We start from the raw sequence: 26434 nt of genomic DNA, 5'->3' as shown, positions 1-26434 counted from the left end.
GTACAGTTCTGGTCACCCTGCTACAGGAAGGATATTATTACATTGGGGAGGGTTCAGAAAAGATTTACCAGGACATTGCCAAGAATGGAAGGTGCAAGTTATAAAGATAGGTCGGAGAGGCTTGGAAGTTACTCACTAGAGCGTAGGAGGTGAGGAGTGACCTTATAGGGGTTTGTAAAATCATGAGGGGCATGAATAGCAAGGTCTTTTCGCCAGGGGGTTGGGGAGTTCAAAACTAGATGATGTATGTTTAAGATGAGAGGAGAAAGATTTAAAAAGATGTGAGGGGCAACATTTTTACACAGAGAGTGGTAAATGTGTGGAACGAACTGTCAGAGGAAGTGGTGAATGCAGATACAGTGACAACATTTAAAAGACATTTGGACAGGTACATGAATAGGAAAGGTTTGGAAGGATATGGGCCAAATGCAGGTAAATGGGGCTAATCTGGTTTGGGAACATGGTTGGAGTGGATTGGTTGGACTGAAGGGTCTAATTCCATGCTGTATGACTCTGTGACTATGACTCCATAACTACCCTTTGTGTGAAAAAGTTGCCCCTCAGTTCCCTTTTAAATTTTTCTCCTCTCATCTTAAAAATACAAAATGTGATGGTAGTAATTCCTTCATACACATGGAGGTATTTGATAAATGTGGCTATTTCAGTTTATGATTCCCTCATGGGGAACATGGAAACGCCAGAATATGAAAGTTCCTCTCCAAGCCACACTCACGCCATCCTGACTTGGAACTATATCACCGTTCTTTCACTGTCACTCGGTCAAATCCAGGAATTCCTCTCTGTGCGTGTCCCTGTAACGTATGTACTGCAAGGGTTAAAAAGGCAGCTCACCACCACCTTCTCAAGAGATATTAGGAATGGGCAACAAATGCTGGCCCAGCCAGCGACACCTACTTCCTATCAATATTTTTTTTTAATCCTGCAGTGCTTGGCTGGCCAGGGTTTGAGGAGGAATAAAAGTGGGTCAAACAAATTACTGTCGAGCCCGATTGATCCTACACATTGTATCATATTGTTATTGTTGGCATTGTATGCAACGTAGAAAGTAGGAGCAGGAGTAAGCCATTCAATATTGTCCATCCCTAATTGCCCAGAGGGCAGCTGAGAGTCAACCACATTGCTGTGGGTCTGGAGTCACGTGTAGGCCAGACCAGGTAAGGATGGCAGAATTCCTTCCCTAAAGGACAGTGGTGAACCAGATGGGTTTTCCTGATAATCAACAATGGATTCATGGTCATCGTCATTGAAATAACTCCATGAGGCTGGTATCCTATCACCAAGTCACCTTTTCATTATAAGTGGAGAGTCCTTGACACACATCCAGCTCTCTCAGTGTGAACACTCTTGGTGTGAACACACCCCTGTTCCCTCCTACTCCCCATTTCCTTTGATACTGTTAGCCTTAAGAACTATATCCAGCTCCTTCTTGAAACACTCAAAGTTTTGACCTCAACAGATTTCTGTGGCAGAGAATTCTACAGACTTACCACTGGATGAAGAAATTTGTTCTCAATCCTCAATGGCCTACCCCATATCCTAAGACTGTGACCCATGATTTTGGACTCCCAGATTTAGTCCTGTTAGAATTTTACAGATTTCTATGATATCAACAGCATCCCCCTGTCTTTCCACTAAATGCTAATGAATATGGATCAAATTGATTAAACCCCATTAACTGCTGTAGTGGGACCTGTGTTCCCTGACCAGTAGTTTCAGTCTTTCCATTGTTGCTTGAGCATCATTACCCCAACATACACCCATGAAGCAATAACCCATTCATGATTGGAGGGAATGTGACATCTTCATTTGGGGCAGCTCTGCTGATAAACATGTAGGGCAATCTGTGAGCAATAAATTCTTTTTCCTTATTCATTCATGGGATTGGGCATCATAACTATTATTGTCCATCCCTAACTACCTCTTGAGAAGCAGGGAGTGAGCTGCCTTCCTGAACCCGCTGCAGTCTATCAATGTGTAGAGACACCCACAGTGCTGCTAGGGAAAGATTCTGAACCAGCAAAGCTGAAGGAACAGCCAAACTTTCTACTTACAACAAAGAAGTGGACAGAGGAGTTTGGAGGAAGGAGTTTGAAATCAAGAAGGCAGTGCTCACAACAAATAAAGGGAAACTATCTCCCTTTCTGGATGAAAGATTGTTAACCAGCCAGCACTGGTTTAAGAGAATTGGTGAAAAATTCAGACAACACGAGCTGAGGAACAATGGGGAGAGGATAGGGTAGGAGTAATGTCACTGGGACTTACGTTCACTCTAAGACACACAGCCAATGGCAGGTTTGACATTGGGGGGTGGGACGCAATGCCCTAGTGGTATTACCATTGGACTGTTAATCCAGAGACCCCAGGTAATGTTCTTCAGACCTGGGTTCAAATCCTGCGAGGGCACATTGCGGAATTTGAATTCAAGAAAATAAAAAGGGACAATGTGGAATTAAGAGTCTAACAATGACCATGGATTGATTGTCAGAAAATCCCATCTGGTTCACTAATGTCCTTTAGGGAAGGAAACTGCCGTCCTTACCTGGTTTGGCCTACATGTGACTCCAGACCCACAGCTATGTGGTTAACTCTTCATTGCCCTCTTGGCAATTAGAGTTGGGCAATAAATGTTTCCTGTGAATGAATGAAAAAGCACTCGTCAAGCTAATGCTGCAGAACCAGATCCACACGCGTACCTCAGCAATCTCTGCAGAGAGAAAGGATATTATCGGGAATACCCTAAACAGGGAATGTTGCTCTTGGCTCATAATGTTCTGAAGACATAGATTCAAATAAATTCAGAATTGAAAGCTAGTCTGACTAACGGTGATGATGAAACTATCACTCTTTTGTTTGTTGTACAATCCCATCTGGTTCGCTTCCCTTGAGGGAAGGAAATCTGCTGTCCTTACCTGGTCTGGACTACATGTGACACCAGATCTACTCTTAACTGCCCTCTGAAATGGCAAGCCCAAACCCCGAACTACCCTATTCCTGTAGACAGTTGAAGACGGGCAACAAATACGAGGCCCTCACTCCATGAAAGAGCGAACTAAAATAGACCTCAAAAAACTAATTAGGATATGGATAGCTCTACCTGATAGAGAATCCAGTTCCAGTTCTCTAAAGGAATTGCATAAAACTTGAAGTAACATCAATTTCGAGGATAGTGGGAAAGAACAGGGGTGAGTGAATGGACTGCTCTTTGGAAGAACTAGTCTAGATGTGATGGGATGAATAGCCTCCCATTGTGTTGCAGAGTGTCACGTTTCTGACATCTTTCCAAGTTCAGGACGATGTGTAACATGTTGGCAGTAACGTGCAGGCAGTGGTGCTGCTCTGTCCTTTTCATCACAGTTTGGGCAAATGCTGTTCAAACAGCCTTGGTGATTGGATGCACTGCACCCCGAATTTGGCATATGGGCGGCAACGGGGCAGGGGTAAATGCTTTGAGGCTCCGTTTGATGTCAATTTCTGGGAATATGAAATAGAGAAATTTGACTCAGCTCCCCTCGACTGTAGAGGGGAGAATCGGGTAGTGTTGTTTTCTCCAATCACTGTCCTTTAAGGTTGAGTCACAGGTAGACATGATAGTGAAGAAAGCATTTGGCATGCTTGCCTTTATTGGTCAGTGCATTGAGTATAGGAGTTGGGACGTTATGTTGTGACTGTACAGGACATTGGTGAGGCCATTTTTGGAATACACTGTGTTCAATTCTCCTCTCCCTGCTATAGAAAGAATGTTGTTAAACTTGAGAGTGTGCAGAAAAGATTTACAAGGGTGTTGCCAGGAGAGGAGGGTTTGAGCTATCGGGAGATGCTGAATAGGCTGGGTCTGTTTTCCCTGGAGTGTTGGAGGCTGAGGGGTGACCTTATAGGGGTTTACAAAATCATGAGGGGCCTGGATAGGGTGAATAGTCAAGGTCTTTTCCCTGGGGTGAGTAGAGCACATAGATTTTTTTAAAAAAGAAATAACTGCGGATGCTAGAAATCAGAAACAAAAACAGAAATTGCTAGAAAAGCTCAGCAGGTCTGGCAACATCTGTGGTGAGAAATCAGAATTCATGTTTCGGGTTCCGGTGACCCTCCTTCAGATCTGCAAATGGGACTAGATTAATTTAGAATATCTGGTCAGCATGGATGAGTTGGACTGAAGGGTCTGTTTCTGTGCTGTGCTATGACTCTGTGACAACATGAGGCAGTCTGGATACAAAGCTCATGGAGAAGAGCCTCATCTGTGATGCCTTCTATAGTGGAAGTGTCCGTTATGTTTGATGTGCAAACATGGTTGCTTGCAGTGCAACAGTGGAACCATATCCTAAGAAGCAAGAGGAAGGGATAACATTGATAGACTTGAAAACACTCTTCAAACCGTCAGTAAACCTGTTTCCCACCATCTTTCGTATGTTTTCCTATTTTTTCCTTGCCACCTTCAGTGTGCAACCGCATTTCCTCTCTCTCCCTCTCTTTCTTTCCCTTTCCCTCTCTCTCTCTCTCTCCCTATCTCTCTCCAACTTGCTGTGAAGTGGTGCATGGGGCGTGACGAGAAACTGGCATTGCAGTGGTTAACTCTGCAGTCTTCCCAGGTCTAACTGCGTGTGATGTGATTGGAAATGTTTAAAAATAGAGCAGGTTTGAGTTTTGAAGGCAACGACCCTGTAGAAGCAGAAATAGAAGCAAAAAGCAGTTCGTGCACAGACTGTTGAGCAGGTGGGTCCTGCGTAGACTCCCAGCTGCACACACACAGCTGAACGATGGGGAACAGGGTTAGCAGAGACAGCTACTCCCACATTAAAGGCCACTCACTCATTGGTGTCAACTCGTTAACCCTTCCAAGACCAGTGTCCAATATTCATCTCTGCCGTCTCTCTCATCAACAACACCTTGCTCCTCCCTCTTTATTTCATCGTTAGCACCTCACCCCCTCCTTCCTTTCCCCGGCATGAATATTCATCTTGGGGGTGGATGGGTGAAGCAGAAATTACTGGATTGATCCGTCTGTTGTATGCCCCTTCTGAAATTCTGTGGCTCGGCTCCGGTTTCAGGTTGGGCATCGGGCTGGTGGAAATTTGACCGTGCCCACATTTTCTTGCCCATTCCGAGTTGAATTTCCTTGCCCTGCCTGGCCTCATGACACTTGGAGTGGTGGGGGCTCATTTCCCAACTTCTGGAAAAACTTGCTCCATTCCTCCTCCGGCCAGCTGCTTGGAAACAGCAGCACAACCAGGACACAGGCCTCAGTGCCAGCTCTTATCCATATTGGCCATTCCTTCATTGTCACTGGAGTCCAATCACTAACACCACATCAGCAGCAAGGGGTTCAAGCACACACCTTTTTGAGACAGTGACAGATTGTCAGCAACATAAGCTGTCACAAATATCTCATTGGATGTTCTTGGCTGAATCAGAACTGATTCCTAATTTACTTTTTTTGGGGAGGTCTTGTGGCACAATGGTAGTGTCCTTACATCTAGGCCAGGAGGTCCTGAGTTATAATCCCACCCCACTCAGACATGTGTCATAATGCATTTGTAAAGGTTGATTTAAAAATATCTAGGGCTGTTGTGGTGCAGTGGTCATGTCCCTATCACTGATTCGGGAAAGTTAAAAATCACACAACACCAGGTTATAGTCCAACAGGTTTAATTGGAAGCACACTAGCTATAACCTGGTGTTGTGTGATTTTTAACTTTGTACACCCCAGTCCAACACCGGCATCTCCGAATACTGGTTCTGGAGGATTAGATTAGATTTCCCACAGCACGGAAACAGGCCTTTCAGGTCAACCAGCCCACACCGAACCTCCGAAGAGTAATCCATCCTCCTCTGACTAATACACCTTACACTATGGGCAATTTAACATGGCCAATTCACCCTAACCTGCACATCTTTGGACTGTGGGAGGAAACCCACACAGACACGAGGAGAATGCGCAAACTCTACACAGACAGTCACCCGAGGCTGGAATTGAACCTGAGACCCTGGTACTGTGAGGCAGCAGTGCTAACCACTGTGCCACTGCACTGCAAGGCTTAGGCTCAAATCCCACCTGCTCTAGTGGTGTATTATAACACTCCTGAACAAGTTGATTAGAAAATATAAAGGCAAGATATTGCAGATGTTGCAAACACTGCAACAAGCACAGAGAATAATGGAGGAGTTCTACAGGTCTGGCGGCATGTGTGCAGAGTTAATGTTTCGAATCGAATGTCTTTCTTCAGAGTTTTGAAGAAGAGTCAGATCACACTTGAAATGTTGATTCTCTTCTTCTCTCCACTGATGTCATCAGACCTGCTGAGTTTCTCCAGAATTCTGTGATTAAAAAACTATCTCTTCACCTGTGCTTAGATGCACAATGATTTGTCACCCTGATGTGGGTTTTTGCCTCCAGCATAGTACTTATACATTCTTAAGCTCCCACAACATAAGAATGAGATGTGGGGTAACACAGTACTGAAAGAATCATAAATATTTGTTACGTAGAATCATCGAGTCATACAGCATGGAAACAGACATCCAACCAATCCATGCAGAACATAATCCCTGACTAAACTAGCCCCATCTGCCTGCTCCTGGCCCATATCCCCACAAACTTTTCCTATTCATGTACCTATCTAAATGTCTTTTAAATGTTGTAACTATATCTGCATCCACCACTTCCTCAGGAAGTTCAATCCAAACACGAACCACGTCTGTAAAACATTTGCCCCCAATGTCTTTTTTAGATCTCTCTGCTCTCACCTTAAAAATGTGTCTTGACACCCATTATCCTAGGGAAAGCAACCTACCATTAACCCTAAGTTTATCCCTCATGATTTTATAAATTTCTGTAAGGTCACCTCTCAACTGCTTACATTCCACTGAAAAAAGGTTCCAGCCTATCTGAGTTTCTTTATAACTCAAATCTTCTAAGCCTAGCAACTAGTAAATCTCTTCTGAACCCTCTCCAGCTAAGTAACATCCTTCCTATAATTGTAGAATGAGAACTGGACACAGTACTCCCGAGGACGCTTCAGGCACTTTAATTTCTGGGCTAATAGTAAGCTATTTAGTTAAAATTAATAGAAAGTTTCTATCAGCATGTCATGCTTCAAGTGGATCCAGTTAAGATGGAGTCTGAGACTTTATGCCCTCAGGTCACATGTTATGATACAATGAGATATTACAATCACGTCTCTTAAAAGCATTTCACATACCTAGTGTGATATAATACTACACAAGCAACGGAGAGGCTGATCTGTCTTACCATTAATTTGAGTGAGCATCTAATACTGAGCTGAAGAGAAAATTCTTCACTCAGTTTGTAATCTTTGAAATTCTCTCACCCAAGTGTACTCAAGACTGAGATCAATAAACTTTCAGATGGTGAAGGAGCCAAGGGGTAAGGGAAATCAGGCAGGATAGTGGAGTCCACATTGAAAGATCAGCCATAACCTTTTTGAATGGCAGGGTAGTTTCCCAATGAACTTCTCTTTTTCTCTAATTCTTCCCTGGATCTTGTGTACCGCTGGCTGGGCCAGCATTTGTTGCCCATCCCCAATTGCCCTGGAACTGAAAGTCATGTTAGTCCACTTCAGAGGCAGCAAAACCGCATTGCTCTGGCTCCACGGGGTAAGGACGGCAGATCTCCTTCCCATTGGGCAACAGTGAATGATGTGGATTTTTAAACACAAAAAGAAAGCAGCCATTACTGAGAATAGCTTTCAGCTCCAGACTGGATTGCAATCATACCAGTTGCTGTGGAGACAACTGAACCCATATCGCCAGCACAGGACAACTGGACTATTCATGCAGTGACATTACCACCACATTATTGCTTTAATCCAGCTTGGCTGCCTTCCTATACCATCTCCAAGGCAGGAATCGAACCCAAGTCCCTAGCACTGTGAGGTAGCAGTGCTAACCATTGAGCCACCATGCCACCCCAGGCTTTCAGACCTGTCTTGTACCTGTCTTCAAACACACAGTTTCCTTTGCAGCACTAACTGCCATGCCTACCAACCATTCACCATTGGTCTACGTTAGACTGTTAAGAATCCTACGCAAACATTCTCCTGCTCCATGGTTTTACCAGAGGGAAATGTTGACAGTTTTCATTTCACACTAGTACTGTTAACCCGAGATATTTTGTCTCCCCCAGTTTCGCTGCACCCTGTCCCAGGTCCGGTGGTAGGGGACAGTCTCTGACAAGACCCCTAGGCTGGAGTATTGTGTACGGTTGGTTTTAGAGTCATCGAGTCATACAGCAATGAAAGAGACCTTGCGGCCCAACCAGTCCGTGTCGACCATAATCCGATACTAAACTAGTCCCACCTGCCTGCGCTTGGCCCATATCCCGCCAAACCATTCCTATTCATGTCCTTATCCAAATGTCTTTTAAAGGTTGTAATTGCACCCAACACTTCGCCTGGAAGTTCGTTCCAAACATTTCCGTGTAAAAAGAAAATTGCCCCTCATGCCTTTTTAAAATCTTTCTCACCTCACCTTAAAAATACACTCCCTAGTCTTGAAATCCCCCACCACAGAGAAAAGCCAACTGCCAATCACCTTATCTATGCCCCTCATTATTTTATAAACCTCTATAAGTTCTCCCCCTCAACCTCCTATGCTCCAGTGAAAAAAGTCCCAGCCCATCGAGCTGTCCTAATAACCCAAACCCTGCAATCCCAGCAACATCCTGGGAAATCTCTCCTGTTGCCACAGTGTTGAAAAGATGCAAATGCATTGGAGAAAGTGCAGAAACAATTCAGAAGCAAAGTTCGAGGAATGAGAAATTTCAGTGATGAGGATAGATTGAAGATGTTGGGACTGTTCTCCTTGGAGAGAGGAGGGCAGAGAGTGATCTGATAGAAGCTTTTGAAATCATGAACAGACTGGATAGAGTGGAGAGGGAGAAGCTGTTCCCACTTGGATAAGGAATAAGAGTGAGAGGGCATAGACTTAAACTGACGTCAAAACAGCAAAGGTGATGAAGTAATTCCTCTGACACCGGTATCCTATCACCAAGTCACCCTTTATTTACACGTGAGGAGACCTTGACACTGATCCAGCTCCCTCAGAGCCAGCTCTCAGAGTGAACAGAACTGCTGAGACTCTTGTTTGTATCTGTCAGCCAGAGCTCCATGATTGGAACAAATTAACAGTCCCAATCAGGGAACTCATTTTCTATGAGGTCCACCTGGCTGACCTCATTACAATGTGAGCATCTGGAATGCACTACCGGGAGATGAGGTGGAGACAGATTCGGTTGAGGCATTCAAGGGGACATTGAATGACTGTTTGGATAGAAATAGTTTGTAATGGTATGGATATATCATGAGGGAAATGGTGCTCATTTGAAGAGCTGGTGTAGGCATGATGGGCCAAATGGCCTCCTTCAGCATTGTAACTGTCCTGTGATTCCGAATATAGTTGGGGAGCAAAACAGAGGACAATACTGTGCTACATGAGCCACACTAGAACCACAGCAATTGGAGGAGTTAAACACCATTGCCCATGGTCACAATTCCTTCTACGATCTCTCACTCACTATCTCACCGAATGGGATTCAGCTCAAATGCTTACTTCCATTATTCAACGAGTTCATACCAGATCCCCCCCCTCAGTCTTGTATGCTATAGTATTTGAAGTGTTGATCGAAATTCTCCTGAAATCACAGAAGCACTTCACAGGAGGCTCCCAAGCACTGAGGATGTCACCTAGACAGGGGACGAAACGTCTGCAACACAAATTCCCAGCTCGGCGAACAGAACCACAACAACGAGCACCCGAGCTACAAATCTTCTCACAGACTTTGAATTCTTCTGAAATGTTGCGATGGCTCCCACCTCGATCTGCTCACTCAGAGGTGAATCACTCAGATAGTGAGTAGTCAATCAGTATAACCTCACCAGTCAGAAAGTTGTAATTTCAAACCCCACTTTGCACACAGAAGTCGATTGGGTTTTCAAACAAGTTATTCTGAATTCTGTTTCTTTTTGTTCGTGTTTCATCCATTGTATTTAAGTAAATTTGGTTTAGCTTAAAGCTGTGTGGTTTGACCAGCTGCATCACTCCCGGAATATCCACCTCACATCAGCCTAAAAAAAAGTTAGGATCTGGGCTTACCTTCTTGAAATGTTTTGTGGTGGGGGGGGGGGGGGGGGGGGGGGGGGGGGGGGGTCTGTCCCGGTCCATAATGTTATGCTTTGAAAGCACTTAATTGGCTGTGACACGGGTGTTGTAACAGGGGCTATGTAAATGCAAGCCTTTCCTCAGAGCTCACCTTGGTGCAGCTGTGATCTGCAGAGCTGGCTGAGGAGGTGGAGGGGTCATCGGAGAATGGGGCACAGAGGTGAGACTGGAGATGGATAAACTGCTTGGTTAAAGAGGTGGTTCTGGGTGAATGAAGAACTCCAGAAACTGTGACTTCGGGTGATAAAGGCAACTGGGAATGTAGTCCGCAAACAGCTGAGTCAGTGGAGTAGGGAGGTAGGATAGAGACTTCAACAAGGAGTCAGAGGAGGCCATTCAGCCAATTTGTGTCTGAACTAGCTCTCTGACTGAGCACCTCATATAATGCTATTCCCCTGCTTTCTCTCTGCAACCCTGCAATTCCTACTTTAATATGCTTCCTCCACAATGGGGGATATGGAATGTGAGCATGAAGGTGTAATAGTTCAGAGGTTAAGCACACAGCATCAAGTGTGAGTTGAGGGTGTGTTGCAGGAAAAGCACAGGAGGTCAGGCAGCATCCGAGGAGCAGGAAAATCGCCGTTTTCGGCTGGAGCCCTTCATCAGGAATAAGACTGGGTGCCTCGGGGGTGGAGAGATAAATGGGAGGGGGTGGGGCTGGGGAGAAGGTAGCTGAGAGCATCAGGGCAGAGGAGAGGACTTGGGGGGGGGGGGAGGGTACAATGAGAGAGGGACTCACTGAAATCTTTGGAGAGAGAGGACGTCTTCAAGGTAGGCATCCTTGGAAGAAACTGAGTGGGTGAGGGGGGTGGAGGTGACTGATATTTGTTGGACAGTTCTAGTTGGGACTTAGCTCCCAGGGATTTAAGGGCTACCTGTTTCTCAGGCCTCCTCCACCAGCCCCCAGTTGATCCAGCCTTGCCTGCCTTGTGTTTACGTCTGACAGTGAGCCTGCCTGCGTGGAGACTCTGAGCTTGTGATGATGACTCACCGTCAGGGAAGTTTCCCTTTCTCTCTCTCCTCAATCCACCCCCACATCTCCACTAAACCCCTCCCCCCCTCACCCAAACAGCCCGCTCACCAGCCCTACCTCAATAGAGTTCAGTGAAACAATATCAAACATGAGTCACTCAGTGTGAGTCAGGATTCCCTTCCTGAAAGCTCCAGTTGCTTCAGCCTCTGCAATAAGCAGCTCGCAGCTCCACTGTTGGGGAGATCCCTGATTGTTTAACTGAATGTTGTTTTTGGGAAAGTGCCAGGGAACGCAGTGCACATGGTCGAGTCTGACACTGGAGCACAGACACCCACACCAATCAGTGGCACTGACTGGCCTCTTCCACATGACTGGCCTGCTTTGTTTTTGATCCTTTCATGGGATGTGGCCATTCACGCGTTGCCCATCTCTTATTGAGCAGACATTTCGAAGCTGCTTCAAGAGCCCCCGGGTGGTATGGGGTCACGTGTAGGCCAGACTGGGTAAGGATTAGAGACAAAAATAAAACTGCATCCAAAGTAGACGGGCAGGAGGCTGGAAGAACACAGCAAGCCAGGCAGGAAGTGGAGAAGTGGATGTTTCGGGTGTCACCCTTCCTCAGGACAGAGGTGGGTGTGGGGGGAGCTGCAGGTAAAGAGGGTGGTGGGGCAGCGTGGTCAAGTGGGGATCAGTGAAGACAGGTAGAGGGTATGACCTGGTTGGTCACTGAGAGGAATGAATCTGGTTGGTGTCAGAGAGCAGTGGAAGGGAGAGGGAAGAGACTGGGAAGGGAGTCAGGGGATGGGGAGGGAGGTTATTTGAAACTGGCAAATTTCCTTACCTGAAAGATATTGTCGAACCAGAGGCATTATTACGACAACCAACGCTCGTTTCACATCGACGGACAATTGGTGACCGAAATGGGTATCTGAAATGGCTAACCTCCCTATCCAAAGCCTCATTTAAACAAAATCTGTTGTGTATTTTTTAATTATTGCAAACAGCAACTGTACTTGAAGGGTACTGAGAAAAATGTCAAGAATTAAATATTCTCAAGACACTTGACATCATGCACGTCAAAGAGGCTCCACAGGATGGGTTACCTCAACATTCACTATCTTCACCATCGATGCACTACACTAGCTATGTATAACAGCTACAAGATGCACTGCACTAGCTGTGTGTAACAGCTATACACTGCAATAACTCATGAAGGTTCCTTCACCAGCATCTTCCAAACCTGTGAGCTCTACAATCAGATATGTCTCAACCTCATTGGCCACAAACTCCCCTCTAAGCCACACACCTGGGAAATACATCACCTGTCCCTTCAGTGTCACTGGGTCAAAATCCAGGGACTCCCTCTCCCACAGCACTACACTTCACAGGCTGCAGCTCACCACAACCTTCCTCAGGTATCAATTAAATTTTAACTCCACCAGCTACTGTGGTGAGATTTGATTCCATGTCTGGGCACTCTGCCTGACTCTCTGAATTAAAACCCAGTGCCATTGTTGATTAAGCTGTTTTCCTTGGATTGTCAGAGGCTGAGGGTGAACTTATAGAGATTTATAAAATCATGAGGGGCATGGATGGTGTAAATAAACAAGGTCGTTTCCCTGGGGTACGGGAGTCCAAAATTAGAGGGTGTATGTTTAAGGTGAGAGGGGAAAGATTGAAAAGGGACCTGAGGGGTAACTTTTTCATGCAGAGTGTGGTGCGTGTATGGAATGAGCTGCCAGTGGAAGTGTTGGAGGCTGGTACAATTACAACATTTAAAAGGCATCTGGATGGGTGTATATGAATAGGAAGGGGATATGGACCAAGTCCTGGCAAATGGGACTAGATTAGGTTAGGATATCTGGTTGACATGGACGAGCTGGACTAAAGGGTCAGTTTCCATGCTGCACAGTTCTATGACCCTATGACTCTACTCCACTGCCACCCCACATGCCCCAACTGCTTCTCACAAGCCTTCTCCAACTATTTCCCTCAAATCTGTACTATTCACCCCGCCAGCATTCCATTGGACTTGGTGGAGGTTTTCACAATCAAGACAGGCCTGGGCAAGAGTAAATGGGAGAAATCGCACTCTGTGGTGGATGGATAGAGAATGAGATGTCACAGATTTCAGGCAATTTAAAGCAAAAAAAAAAGAAACACAGACATGAGGGGAATATTTTTTTATGCAGTGTGTAGTTAGACTCTGAAATATGCTGCCTGAGAGAGTATGGTGGAGGCAGGTTCAATCATAGAGATGTACAGCACTGAAACAGACCCTTTGGTCCAACTCATCCATGCCGACCAGATATCTCAAATGAATCCAGTTCTATTTGCCAGCATTTGGCCTGTATTCCTCCAAATCCTTCCTATTCATGTACCCATCCAGGTTCCTTTTAAATATTGTAACTGTACCAGCCTCCATCACTTCCTCTGGCAGCTCATTCCGTACACATACCATCTTCTATGTGAAAAAGTTGTTCTTTTAAATCTTTCCCCTCTCACCTTAAACCTATGCCCTCTCGTTTTTGATTGCCCTATCCTGAGAAAAAGATCTTGACTTATTCATCCTATCCATGCGCCTCGTGATTTATAAGCCCTGATCAGGTCACCCCTCAACCTCTGACATTCCAGGGAAAATAACGCCAGTCTATTCAGCCTCTCCCTATAGCTCAAACCTTCCAACCATGGCAACATCCTTGTAAATCTTTTCTGCACCCTTTTAAGTTACACAATATCTTTCCTACAGCAGGGAGAACAGAATTGAATACAGTATTCCAAATGTGACATTGCGAATATCCTGTGCAGCTGCAACATGACATCCAGACTCCTTCACTCAAACAATTGGCCAATAAAGGCAAGTGTACCAAGCATCATTACCTTCTTCACTACCATGTCTACCTGCGACTCCACCTTCAGTGAACAATGAACCTGCACTCCAAGGTCTCTTTGTTCTGCAATACCCCCCCAAGGACACAGGTTTTGAGGCATTTGGAAAGAATTTGTGGAAAGGTAGAATGTGTGGGGTTATGGGAGATGGCAGGAACTATTCATACAGAGAATCGGCCCAGATAACAGGGCAAAGATTCTTCTTCTGAACTGTGACCAATCTGTCACTCCACATGGTCTTGAAATCCATATTTCCATCACTAAGAGGAAAGGGTGGCTCAGTGGTTAGCACTGCTGTCTCACAGCACCAGGGACCCAGGGTTGATCCCTGCCTCGGGCGACTGTCTGTGTAGAGTTTGCACATTCTCCCCATGTCTGCCTGGGTTTCCTCCGGGTGCTCCGGTTTCCTCCCACAATCCAAAGATGTGCGGGTCAGGTGAATTGGCCATGCTAAATTGTCCATAGTGCTAGGTACATTAGTCAGGGATAAATATAGAATAGTTGAATGGGTCTGGGTGGGTTACTCCTAGGAGGGCCGGTGTGGACTTGTAAGGCCGAAGGGCCTGTTACCATACTGTAGGGAATCTAATCTAATCCCTCTTCCTGGCAACCCACCAGATTGTTTGCAACCTCACAGCTGCATTCAACCACCTAACAGCAATACCCAGAAGAGCCCCCATTTCCATCTTGGAAACATAACCCCACTCTGGTCAGCTCAGCTGCTGCTGAAACCCTCACAATACCTTTAGACTCGAGATATTACAAACTCTAGACCTGCTATTACAATGACTAAATGTGATAGTACAACATTTAGACTCAATATTACAACAGCTAAACTTGTTATTATAACATCTAGACTTGATATTGCAACACTTAGACTTGATATTACAACATCGAGACCTGATATTACAATGACTAGACTTGATATTACAACATTTAGACTCAAAATTACAACATCTAGACTTACTATTGCAACACTTAGACTTGATATTACAACATCTCGACCTAATATTACAGCGATTAGACTTGTCTATTACAACACTCTCCCGGCCAACCTTCAGCTTCTGTACTGAGCTCATGCTAAGTTCTGTTGCCTGTATCCTATCTCAAACTAAATCTCATCCATGTATCACTCAGTGTGTTTGCTGACCTACAAACAAGGCCAGTATTTGTTGCCCATCCCTAACCCATGATGGTAAGCTGCTGCCTTGAACCATTGCAGTCTGTGTGATGTAGGTACAGCCACAGTGCTCTTATAGAATGTAATGATGTTAAGCATTATATGAAAGCTGCTATTCTTGAAAATGACTTCCATCATAGTGCATAATCCTGTTAGGCAGTACATTCCAAATCATAAGTGCAAAAGAAAAGAAACTTCTCTTCTCTCCCTTGTTCTCTGGTCACAAGCCATTAAACCTGTACCATCTGATTCATGTCCCTCCTGCTAAAGTAAACAGTTTGATTGTACCATTGTAGTTCTGGGCACTTAGAGTCATAGAGATGTACAGACCCGTCCATGCCGACCAGATATCCTAACCCAATCTAGTCCCACCTGCCAGCACCTGACCCATATCCCTCCAAACCCTTCCTATTCACATACCCATCCAAATGACTCTTAAATGTTGCAATTGTACCAGCCTTCACCACTTCCTCTGGCAGCTCATTCTTTCTCATTCATAACTCTTTCCTGGGATGTGGTCATCAATGGCATTCCACCTGTAATTACCCTTGAACTGCTATTTCAGGGGGCAATTAAGACACACAGCTATGGGTCTGGAGTCACATGTAGGCCAATCCAAGTTAAAATGGCAGATTTAATTTCCTAATTGGTATATGAGTGAACCAAATGGGTTTTTCTAACAAACTGTGATAACTGGCATGGTCATTGTCATTGAGACTAGCTTCTAATTCCAGATAGGAGCAGATGTAAAGGGCTGAATGGTCTCTTGCTCCTACTTTCCATGTTTCCATCTTTATTACCTAACACCACTCTAGGGCGGCATGGTGGCTCAGTGGTTAGCACTGCTGCCTCACAGTGCCAGAGACCTGGTTCGGGATTCCCACCTTGGGTGACTGGCTGTGTGGAGTTTGTACATTCTCCCTGCATCTGCATAGGTTTTCTCTGGCTTTCTCGTACAATCCAAAGATGTGCAGGTCAGGTGAATTGGTCATGCTAAATTGCCCATAGTGTTAGGTACATTAGTCAGGGGTAAATATAGGGTTGAAGAATAGGTCTGGGTGGGTTAGTCTTCGGAGGGTCGGTGTGGACTTGTTGGGCCAAAGGGCCTGTTTCCATGCTGTAGGGAATCTAATTCATCAGCTGACAGAATGGGGTTTGAATCCCAATCCCGGGCCACCAGTCTAGATCTTTGCTTTACTAATCCACTGACATTTTGACTCTATTACTATCCACCTCCAGACCTATTGATGCTCTTCTGATCTCCTTTGGTCTAAGATTGCAAATACCTCACCCCCTGACTCCCCAATGCATGTTCACCATCCAAAAGGCACAAGTCAGGAGTGTGATGGAACATTGTCCATGGATGCAGCTAAGATGCTTGATACCATCCAGGACAAAGCAGCCCACTTGATTGGCACTTCATCACCAACGTTCCTTCTAAGGAGCATGTATGTGTGTAGTAACTCCAAGAGTCTGCAAATGGTGATTGCCATGCCTACACCTTTTGCAGTATTTACATCCAATTTCAGAAGTCACTGCTACGTGTGGACCTCCCCACAATGAACCTCAGAGGTCAACGCAGAAGATAAAATAATTAATGGGGACATAACCCATTCAACATTCACTCCCACCACCACTAATAGCAGCAGTGTGTACCATCAGCAAGATGCACTGTAACAATTCACCATGCCTCCTTCAAAAGCACCTTCCAAACCAATGAATTCTACCCTCTAGAAGGACAAGGGCAGCAGATACATGGGAACACCACCACCTGCAAGTTCCCCTCCAAATCACACACCATTCTGGCTTGGAAAAATATCGCCGCTCCTTCAGTGTCACTGGGTCAAAAATCTGCCCTCCCTCTCTAACAACCCTGTGGTGTGTCCCTAGACCACATGCATTATATGGTTGTTCAAAAAACCAGCTGACAATCACCTTTTCAATAGTAACCAGGGATGGGCAATAGATGTTAGTCTACAGGTAGTTCCTTGATAATGCGATGGTTGTGTTCTTCTGCAGCCCCCGCGCTATAGAAAAATCGCGCTTTAGAAACAGCACTTAAAGTTGGCGATGTCACTGTGTTACAGCCAGCACACATTTTAAAAGTTTGTGCTTTAGTACAGTGTCCCCAGTGCGTCAATCGCGTTACAGCATTAACGAAACGCGTGTTACAGCAGAACGACCTGTACCTGTGATGCCCACATCCCATGAATGAACAAAAATCATCCCAGGTTTTCTAATCTCTTCCGTAACTTTAGCCCATGTTGCTGAGCATCCAGCCTTTGACACCCTCCAGACTTTCCAGTATTCAATCTACAAACGTCTGCTTTTGACCCCAGCTTCTAAATCAGTTCCAGGTACTCTTACAATCTGAAATTAAACTGCCCCAATTCCAGCGAGGGTGCAATCTGAAGCAGAAACGTTGGATTTGTTCCATGTGTTCGGAGCAGTCTTGTATGCATGAACTGATAAACAGCAACCTCTGCTGGCAGAATTAGAGACATTCACAATGCAACTGCAATAAAAATACAACATGCCTGCTGTCACATAACAATCAGAAAACACCGAATTTAAACAGTTGAGAGCTTTAACTAGACTTAAACCATAGGGCGGTTAATTAACGAACCTGAGTTGATGTTTGTATATTGCAAATATCAAAAGAAAAGTGGGGATTCATTTGATATTAAAAAGTAGTGACAGTACATTTCTACCTCTCTAGTACAGTCCTTGCAGAAAATTATAACCAGCTCAACCTCTCTTGTGATTCAGTAAGTTTTATTTTTGAATTCTCAGTGTAACATCAGGATTGTCAATCGTGTAGTTTTAGTGACCTGTGTACAAGTCACACCGTCATACAACACGGAAACAGACGCTTTGGTCTAATCAGTCAATGCTGAACATAATCCCAAAGTAATCTAGTCCCACTTGCCTGCTCCTGGCCCATATCTCTCCAAACCTTTCCTATTCTTGTATCGCTCCAAACGTCTTTTAAACATTGCAAATGTGTCCGCATCCACCAATTCCTCAGAATGTTTATTCCACACGCGAACCACCCTCTGCGTTAAAATGTTGCCCCTCGTGTCTTTTTTAAATCTCTCTCTTGTCTCACCTTAAAAATATGCCCCCTAGGCTTGAAATCCCCACCCTAGGGAAAAGGCAACTACCATTAACCCTATCGATACTCCTTTTGATTTTATAAAGCTCTATGAAGTCACCTCTCAACCTCCATTTACTTCAGCGTTCCAGATTTCTCAACAAGAAGGAATTAATGCAATTTATCTCAGATGCAAATCAGATATCGTCATGGTTTAACTCCTGTCATAATTTGGCTCACTCATTTAATCAGCGTATAACCTTTTGTGTACCCTCGTCTGTGCCTTTGTTGCCTCTGGACTCGACTATTCCAACACATAGCACAAAAGCAGAATATTGTGAATGTTGGAAATCTTAAAATAAAAAACAGAAAATGCTGGAGAAACTCAGATGATATGTGAAGAGAAAAACACAGTTTATAGCTCAAATCCAATGATTTTTTTTTGGAACTGAAGAAGTTTTCTGAGGACAAGCCATACAAGACTCAAAAGGTTAACTCTGTTTCTCTCTCCATAGATGCTGCCAGACCTTCTGTGCTTCTCCAGCAATTTCTGGTTTTGTTGGTTAAAAACACAACCACTGGTCAGTATGTGTTAGCCTGATGTGCTAATGTGTGGAGTATTATGCTGTAAAGAGCACAGCTTGAGTACAGCCATTAAAACACCCCTGCGCTACAGGTAAAAGAGATAGATACTCGTAAGTCTGAGTATCACTAGTCAGTCATTGTCAAACGGGACCAGGCCAATTTCAATGCTACTGGCACCATCCAATGTAAGTGCCACAAAGTAGGCTGGCACTGTGACAAAGTGGTTAGCCCTGCTACCTCACAGTGCCAGGGACCTGGGTTTGATTCTCACCTTAGGCAACTATTTGGGTGGAGTTTGCATGTCTGCACGGGTTTGCTCTGGTTTCCTCCCACAGTCCAAAGATGGGCAGGTTAGGGTGGATTGGCCATGTAAGGGGAAAAGATGTGGTTAGGTGGGTTAACCATGGTCTTTTTTAAAAAAAATGTCTGGGTGGGGGTGGTAGGATGCTCTTTGGAGTGTTGGTGCAGACATAATGGGCCGAATGGCCTCTTGTAGAGATTCTACGTTCTATTATATACTCTTCTCAAATGATGCAGAGATTGATCCATATAATTGTTTGACTTGCTTCTTATTCCTGTCTATTGCGATAGTATTTCTTCTCCTGTTTAGTAACTAATAAACCCACCTTATTGATTAAATGGGTTCCTTTTAAAAGGTAAATATATTTGTGTCTGGGAGAGAGATGCTCATAAGGGAAGGGGCCCTTTGTTAATTACCAAGAGAGCAGGGTGAATACAGAAGGGGAATCAGCTCATGCCCAAGGAGTTCATGATTTGGGGTATCCCACCTGGAATTGGGGCAATCAGGTGCCTGATTCTAACTCAGTAACTTTCACAGCAAGGTTCCACTTTGTGACAGCCCCTGGTGACATCATCAATTTCCTGATTATCATATCATTAATTATGCAGCCCCCCCATCTCTCCCCCCCTCCCCCCCCACAACCCCTCACCCAACCTCACCAAAACCAAATAGATGTTTGGATCAAATATTGTGAGGTTGGCATTCGAGAAAAGAATTAAGTGATGTTCAACACCAAACTATCTGCGCACGTGTGTGAAAAGCTAAGGACACTGGAGGCCAGGTAAATGCAAAACTTTGCCCTCCCTTAATGTTTCATTTTGTTTAATGATTAAACAAAAATGACACAATAATGACTTAAAGGGCCATGATGATGGGTCAGGGAGGGGGCGCTGAGCTGTGCTCTTGTTGTAAAGAGGGGGGGTAAAGGGTAAGGGGAAGAGTTTACAAAGAGTGAACTCCACTCAGAAAGAGAAAAGATTGGAAAGTTTTGAATGTGACAAAAAACAAAGGGTAGGGGTGAAGCAGCTGGGTGACGTCACAACCCCATGACGATAGAGTGTTGGCTTTACGTCATTGTGGGGGTTGTCCCCGTTGACGTGGTGGGGGCTACGCTTGGAGATTTCACTTCTAATTGAGTTCTCAGCAGAGTCTTATTGGCCCCTCTCTCCCTCCCTCCTAGCCACTGTTCATGGTTCACTACGGAGATCGTCTGGGCACGGCGACGGCGGCAACCAGCAGAACCCAACTCTTCATGTGCCAGTTGGAGTGGTTCCTTGAAGAGTGTGAGTGCCACCTTCACTTTGGTACAGTTGGCGTTTTTCTCTCTGCCTTAATTATCCTTCCTCACTCTGGAAGTTCAATGTGTGCTTGCTTTGTGTGTGCCTGTTTTCCTGGGAGAGGTGTTAGCAGCCACTTTAAAAATAGGAATTACCTCCTTCCCCCTCTTCTCTCTCCCATTCCTACCTCTATGCTCCCATTACCCATCTTCACCTCATTCCTGTCACACCATTTCCATCTCTCTCCCCATTCCTCCCACATGTGTAGGTTTCCTCCAGGTGCTCCAGTTTCCTCCCACAGTCCAAAGGTGCGCAGGTTAGGTGTACTGGCCATGCTAAATTGCCTGTAATGTTAGGTGCATTAGTCAGGGGTAAATATAAGGTAGAGGAATAGGTCTGGGTGGGTTACTCTTTGGAGGATTGGTGTGGACTTGTTGGGCAGAGGGCCTGTTTCCATACTGTAGGGAATCTAATCTAATTCCCCTTCTACCCATTCCCCCTCTGTCCACAGCCATTACCCTCTCTTCCCCCCATTTCCCCTCTCCCCCATTTCCACATTCCCTCTTCACCCTAACTCACCTCTCCCTCATTCTGCCTCTTTCCCCCTTCTTCCTTCTCCCCAATTTCCCTCTCTTCTCCCATTCCCTTTCTTCCCTCTTCACCCTAACTCACCTCTCCCTCATTCTGCCTCTTTCCCCCTTCTTCCTTCTCCCCAATTTCCCTCTCTTCTCCCATTCCCTTTCTTCCTATTCCCCCTCTCTCTTCCCCCATTTCTACCTCCCCTTCACCCTAACTCACCTTTCCCCAATTTGCCTCATTACCCTTTCTTACTGTTCCCCCATTACCCCTCTGTCCACCCCCATTACCCCTACTCCATTTCACCTGTCTCCCCATTCCCCCCCTTCCTCCTAAAACCCATTCTCTCTATTCCCCCTCTTTCTTCCCCTAATCCCTTCTCTTCTCCCTATTCCCCTTCTCTCTTCCTCTAATCCTCTCTCCTCTCCCCTCCTTCCCCCTGTCTCTTCCCCCAAAACCCACTTCTCCCCATTCCCCCTTCCCCTCAATCCCCTCCCTTCTCTGCCATCCCCCCTCTTCCCCTAATACCCCCTCTTCTCCCTATTTCCTCTCTCTTACTCCAATCCCCCTCTTATCCCCCATTCCCCCTCTCTTCCCCTAATCCTGTCTCTTCTTCCCCATTCCACCTCCTCCCCCATTCACCCAATTGAACCCCTCTTACTGCCGCCACCACTCAATCCTATCACCTCGCAATTCTTCTCCGTTGTTACTTTGATGCAGATACCCAGCTGCCACTGCACTAAATGCCCGAGTTGCATTGATACAATTCTTTCCTCCTGCCCCCCAAACTACCCCACCCAAGGAACTTTCTCCCCTTTCCAGTGAAGAGTTTGGAGAGGGATCTAATGCACCTCTCTGAGAGAGAGTTTGGAATTGGGAGGGGTAAGTTGCAAGAGAGGGGGAATCAATCAGGAGGTTAACCCCAACCCTAACTGGGTCTCCAGTATCCTTTCACTGCATGGCTGTTGGGAAGGATGGTAGCGAAGGCTTCCATAGTGAAAGAGCTCTGGCATCACATTGCTGCCCACGTTTGGACACAGAGTATGGTCACCTGGTCATACTCTTGCTGCTGTACACTTCCCTCCAAGACATAGAGTCAGTGCCATTGGGGGTGGAGTAGGGAAAGGGTAAATGATTCAAGTCTTTTGCAACAAACCAATGTATCACAATGTACATCTGACAAACACGTTTTGGAAGTGTCTTAGCAGAATGCATAGAATGAAACAAGCCATTCGACCCAACAAATCCACACCGACCCTCCAAAGAGTAACTCACCTAGACCCATTCCCCTACCCTACCCTACTACTCTACATTTCCCCCTGAAGAATGCGCCTAACCTACACATCCCTGAACACTATGGGCAATTTAACATGGTCAGTTTATGTCACCTGCACATCATTGGTCTGTGGGAGGAAACTGGAGCACCCAGAGCAAACCCACGCAGACACGGGGAGAATGTGCAAACTCCACAGACAGCCACCTGAGGCTGGAATCAAACCTGGGTCCCTGGTGCTGTGAGGCAGCAGTGCTGACCATTGAGCCACCGTCTTCCTTAAGAGACAGTGGACGTGGACTTGGAAGTCATAGAATCATAGAATCCCTACGTCTTTATCTTTGAGAGTCTTTGAAACTGTGCCTTCTGAAAAGAGTCTTTGAAAATGGCAGATTCTTCATAATTGTTCATGTGTGGGGGGGGGGGGGGGGGGGGGGGGGGGGGGGTCATAGGTGAGATGGTAGAGTAATCAGATCAGTAAATGGTGGAACAGTCCCGAAGGGCTGAGAGACTTACTAATACATATTGCTTCACCGATTGTAAATTTATTGATTGAGTTCAGAACAGTCATGGGCTCTGCAGCCTGCCTACGCTCTCAGCTTTATTACCTGTTGCCCTGAGCATGCTGATGATACCTGCTCCTCTCTGGGGGTCTGGGGGTTTTCCACAAGCCTCTCAGACCCTTCACTGGTTCCTCTGGACAAGCTATTCCACTCGGTAGGTCATTACAGAGTGACTCGGCTCTGCCTCTCACCCACACCCTGGCTGCTTCTGTTTATTGTGAAAATTCCTTTCTTAAACTTGAAGATGGTTTTGTTTTGGATACAACACGGGGTTAGGATATAGAACACGTTGACTGAAAGGAAACTGGGGTCCTCAATAGGACCCTTTAAAGGGGTGGGGTAGCCTTATTAGTAAGAAATGAAATTAAGTCAATAGTAAGAAACAAGGTAGGGTCAGATGGTGTAGAATCTGTGTGGGTAGAATTGAGGAACCACATAGGTTGAAAAAACCATAGTTGGAGTTAGGTACAGGCCTCCAAACAGTAATCAGGAGCTGGGGCACAAGATATACCAAGAGAGAGAAAAGAAGTGAAGGAAAGGCAAAGTTACAGTGATCATGGGGGATTTCAATATGCAGGTGGACTGGGTAGAACAGGTTAGTAATGGACTGCAAGAAAAGGAATTTATGGAATGTCTATGAGATGGCTTTTTGGAACAGCTTGTGGTGGAGCCCACTAGGGAACAGGCAATACTGGATTTAGTGTTGTGCAATGAGGCAGACTTGATAAGGGAGCTTAAGGTGAAGGAACCCTTAGGAGGCAGTGATCATAATATGATTGCATTTACTCTGCAATTTGAGAGGGAGAAGAGAGAATCAAAAGTAATGGTGTTACAATTGAATAAAGGCAACTTCAGAGGCATGAGGGAGGAGCTGGTTAGGACTGACCAGGAGAGGAGCCTAGCAGGAAAGCCAGTGGAACAGCAATGGCAGGAGTTTCTGGGAGCAATTCAGGAGATACAGCAGAGATTCATCCCGAGGATAAAGAAGCAAGGACAGGGAGGATGAGGCAACCATTGCTGACCAGGGAAGTCAGGGGTAGCATTAAAGCAAAAGAGAAAGCATATAATGTGGCAAAGAGCAGTGGGAAACCAGAGGATTGGGAAGCTTACAAAGACCAACAGAGGGAGAAGATTAAATATGAGGGTAAACTAGCCAGTAATATAAACAAAGACTGTAAGAGATTTTTCAAATATATAAAGGGCAAAAGGGAGGCAGAAGTGAACTGGAAAATGACTCTGGAGAGATAGTAGTGGGGAACAAGGAAATGGCTGAGGAACTGAATAATTACCTCATTTCAGTCTTCATGGTGGCAGACATGAGTAATATCCCAAATATTCGAGAGACTGAGGGGGCAGAGCTGAGTATGGTGGACATCACCAAGGAGAAAGTGCTAGAAAAACTGAAAGACGTGAAGGTGGATAAATCACCTGGACCAGATGGACTACACCCCAGAGTTCTAAGGAAGATAGCTGAAGAGAGTGGAGGCGTTAGTGGTGATCTTTCAGGAATTGCAAGAATCAGGGAGCTTTGCAGAGTACTGGAAAATCGCTAATGTGACACCCCTGTTTAAAAAGGGAGTAAGGCAAAAGATGGAAAATTACAGAACGATTAGCTTAACCTTTGTCATGGGTAAGATCCTGGAATCCATCTGAACACTTGAAAGCATATGGTAAAATAGGGCAATGTCAGCATGGTTTCATCAAGGGGACGTCATGCCTGTCAAATCTGTAAGAATTGTTTGAGGAAGTAATGAGCAGGTTAGACCAAGGAGAGCCAATGGATGTTATCTACCTGGACTTTAAGAAGGCCTTTGACAAGGTGCTGCATAGAAGGCTATTGAGTAAAATAAGGGCCCATGGTGTCAGAGGCAGGTGCTAGCTTGGATAGAAGCTTGGCTGTCTGGCGGAAAGCAGAGAGTGGGGATAAAAGGGTCTTTCTCAGGATGTTAGCTGGTGACAAGTGGTGTCCCACAAGGTTCAGTAATGGGACCACAACTTTTCACTTTATATGTTAATGATCTAGATTGGAGGTGTAGTGGACAGCGAAGAAGGTTACCTCAGATTACATGGGCCAATGGGCTGAGAAGTGGCAGATGGAATTTAATTCAAATAAATGCGAGGTGCTGCATTTTGGGAAAGCAAATCTTACCATTATACACTTAATGATAAGGTCCTAGGGAGTGTTGCTAAACAAAGAGACCTTGGAGTGCAGGTTCATAGCTCATGAAAGTGGAATCGCAGGTTGATAGGATAGTGAAGAAGGCATTTGGTATGCTTTCCTTTATTGGTCAGATTATTGAGTACAGGAGTTGGGAGGTCATGTTGCGGCTGTACAGGATATTGGTTAGGCCACTATTGGAATATTGCGTGCAATTCTGGTCTCCTTCCTATTGGAAAAATGTTGTGAAACTTGAAAGGGTTCAGAAAAGATTTACAAGGATGTTGCCTGGGTTGGAGGATTTGAGCTAAAGGGAGAGGCTGAACAAGCTGGGGCTGTTTTCCCTGGAGCGTCGGAGGCTGAGGGGTGACTTTATAGAGGTTCACAAAATCATGAGGGGCATGGATAGGATAAATAGACAAAGTCTTTTCCCTGGGGTCGGGGAGTCCAGAACTAGAGGGCATAGGTTTAGGGTGAGAAGGGAAAGATATAAAAGAGACCTAAGGGGGCAACCTTTTCACACAGAGGGTGGTACGTGTATGAAATGAGCTGCCAGAGGAAATGGTGGAGGCTGGTACGATTGCAACATTTAAGAGACATTTGGATGGGTATATGAACAGGAACGGTTTAGAGGGATATGGGCCGGGTGCTGACAGGTGGGGCTAGATTGGGTCAGGATATCTGGTCGGCATAGAGGGGTTGGACCGAAGGGTGTAGTTTTAGGCCCCATATTTCAGGAAGGATGTACTGGCCGTGGAGCGTATTCAGAGGAGGTTTATGAGAATCGTCGCAGGAATGAAAAGCTTAACATATGAGGAACGTTTGAGGACTCTAGGTTTATACGTGATGGAGTTTAGAAGGATGAGGTGGGGTCTAATTGAAACTTACAGAATACTGAATGGCCTGGACAGAGTAGATGTTGGGAAGATGTTTCCATTGATAGCAGAGACATGGACCCGAAGGCATAGCCTTAGAATAAAGGGAAAATCTTTTAGAATGGAGATACGGAGAAACTTCTTCAGCCAGAGAGTGGGGAATCTATGGAATTCATTGCCACGGAAGGCTGTGGAGGCCAGGTCATTGAGTATATATAAGACTGAGAAAGATAGGTTCTTGAGTATCAAGGGAATCAAGGGTTACGGGAGAAAGCAGGAAAATGGGGTTGAGAAACTTATCAGCCATGATTGAATGGTGGAGCAGACTTGATGCGCTGAATAGCCTAATGTCTGCTCCTACGGTTTTATGATCTTAAGGGGCATCAATGGACAGAAATATGTATAAGATTAGTGGGAGAGAGCAAGGAAATGGATTCATTCCCGAAAGAGCCAGCACTGACTCTAAGAGGACCGGATGACCTCTGCCTCCTGTACTTTC

At 45.4% G+C, this 26434-nt stretch overlaps 1 protein-coding gene across 2 annotated transcripts in view; it reads left to right on the top strand.

Annotated features, from left to right (window-relative positions):
• LOC122541970 (uncharacterized) overlaps window positions 1-26434 on the top strand; it is a 60497-nt gene that overhangs the window by 10252 nt on the left and 23811 nt on the right. The window contains exon 2 of one of the 2 annotated variants that reach the window (XM_043679264.2): window positions 20394-20496. The exons of the other annotated variant lie outside the window; for it this stretch is intronic. The gene's annotated coding sequence lies outside the window, so the exon portion shown is untranslated. The remainder of the gene's footprint in view (window positions 1-20393; window positions 20497-26434) is intronic. 2 annotated transcript variants of the gene reach the window in all.

This window comes from Chiloscyllium plagiosum, unplaced genomic scaffold (genome assembly GCF_037043375.1).
Source record: "Chiloscyllium plagiosum isolate Xiang-an unplaced genomic scaffold, Cpla_swu_hap1 HiC_scaffold_33, whole genome shotgun sequence".
NCBI lineage: Eukaryota > Metazoa > Chordata > Chondrichthyes > Orectolobiformes > Hemiscylliidae > Chiloscyllium > Chiloscyllium plagiosum.
The sequence above is the reverse complement of the archived record's forward strand: the minus strand, read 5'-3'. Positions and strand labels throughout refer to the sequence as shown.